The sequence below is a fragment of the Pholcus phalangioides genome, unplaced genomic scaffold (assembly GCF_987345545.1).
Source record: "Pholcus phalangioides strain wild (caught in Gottingen) unplaced genomic scaffold, Ppha-v1.0 ptg000010l_1, whole genome shotgun sequence".
Taxonomy (NCBI): domain Eukaryota; kingdom Metazoa; phylum Arthropoda; class Arachnida; order Araneae; family Pholcidae; genus Pholcus; species Pholcus phalangioides.
In genome coordinates this window covers 30,326,628-30,328,457 of record NW_028301603.1, presented here as the reverse complement: position 1 = coordinate 30,328,457, position 1,830 = coordinate 30,326,628, and the positions used below count along the sequence as shown (strand labels likewise).

General features: G+C 42.3%; 1 non-coding gene across 1 annotated transcript; it reads left to right on the top strand.

The window, feature by feature from the left end:
- The first annotated feature begins 1,541 nt into the window (after positions 1 to 1,541).
- TRNAS-GCU (transfer RNA serine (anticodon GCU)) lies at positions 1,542 to 1,613 on the top strand. The gene has a single exon. It is a non-coding gene; the product is annotated as a tRNA-Ser (tRNA).
- Positions 1,614 to 1,830: the final 217 nt, after the last annotated feature.

The following is a 1,830-nucleotide window of genomic DNA, read 5'->3' as shown; positions in this document are numbered from 1 at the left end:
ACCGCTTCCGTCGTTCTAGTGTTCATAAATTGGTCAATTATAACATTATGTTGCGAATAAATGTAATTTATGGTGATGCCAATAACGCCAATTCAGAGGACATGGTGAGGCGACAACGCTGCCTCTCGATACAACGATATTTAGATATTTTTCATATTCCACAGAGTATCGTTATATCGAGGTTCCACTTTAACTTAAATTTACGATTTTTACGGAATTTGACATTCTTCCTTTTGAAGATAACTTCGTTAGAAAATTCAAAGAGGCGCTTGCATATGCTCTGCGGAAAATGCTCGTTTAAAAGCTTGAATTTCGACTCATGTGATTTGATGAAAATTATTCTCAGATTATGCTGGATATACGAGCGTTTACGTATTCGCATTACGAGATGATAGCCGAGCTTAATTGCTGTAACGGAAGGAAGCAATGCTAAACCTTCATAATACCGGTTGTGGGGGGGGGATAAGCGGAACTACTTGAAAATGACTCGCGGAAGTGACGCGCAACGTTTCTGGCAACGAACGCCTTAATGTCTTCTTCATAATGCAAACGAGTTTATATTACACGTTAAACGAATGATAATGGGATGGGAGGAAACGCAATATTCTACTCTGGTAACGACGTAAGCGTTCCCTTTCATTATTATTATACGATTTGAGAGATCTTAACATGAGATGAGAGTTTCCAAATTATGAGTAAATGTGTACATTCCTGGTTCTAAAATACCGATAAAGCCATATTTTATAAACCATAGCATCATAATTAGCGGAACTTTCTTAATCGCTTCATTCAGGTGGAAAAAAAACGTCACGTTTTATGCAGAAATCACACAAACAGTAGATGAATGCACCATTTATTTTCGCATTCAGTAAACAGACGACGGCACTTTCTTAATTGAAATCCAGCATGTGCTGCCATGTGTGTACATATAATATATTTCATAGGAATAAACAAACCACAGAAAAGCGACGCAACCGTTCGTCTATTAGTTTATTTTTTGGGCACAATAAGGAAGAACACATTACGGAAACACATAGAGCGCCAAACAAAAAACGCGGCCATCCTGACCGCGCAGACTATGCGTTGCGCACGTGACGGTAGAAAGCGCCTGAAAGCGTTTATGAGGCCTGTGTGCCACTGTAAAAGGCCCTTTTCCAACTCCTCACATTCTTCTAAACTCGGAATTTACGCGAGGCAATGGCCACTGATTCCTGGTTCACGTAAAACACTTTCACCAACAAAGCTTTACCCTTCGCGCTCAGCATCCTTGTTCAGACACACGGTTTACAGCTGTGCATTGGTTGTGTATTAGGAGCGCAAGTTCTTATAACCATCTCATTTGTATATTTACACCGAAGTCGCTCGTACCAGCGCCTTCTATAGGCTGTTTTTTTCCCGTGAAAAATCCCCGTGACCTAGCGATGCCAACACTGCAAACCGTTTTCTTATTTCGGTTATTTTTCCGGTTTTTATGAATTTTTAAAGTTTTTACGGACTTTTTTCCCCCACCCTGTATATACGCCACAACGGAGAAACGGTCTGTTTCCATAGCATAATTGGTAGAGCAATCGTCCGCTAAACGAGAGACCGAGGTTCGAGTCCTCGTGGGGACAGAGACGAATTTGCTTCCCTGTAATCACCATCTGCCGCTGTGGTGGTCGAGTGGTTATAGTGACGGACTCGCGATGCGAGGATCCGGGTTCGAACCCCACAGTGGTGGTCGGCTGAAGTTGGTTTTCTGTGGTTCCCAACTTCAAGGAGCGAATGCGAGCCGATCTCCCCGTTAAAAAGTCTCGCCACAGAGAGCAACAGGCCTACGACGTTACAAAT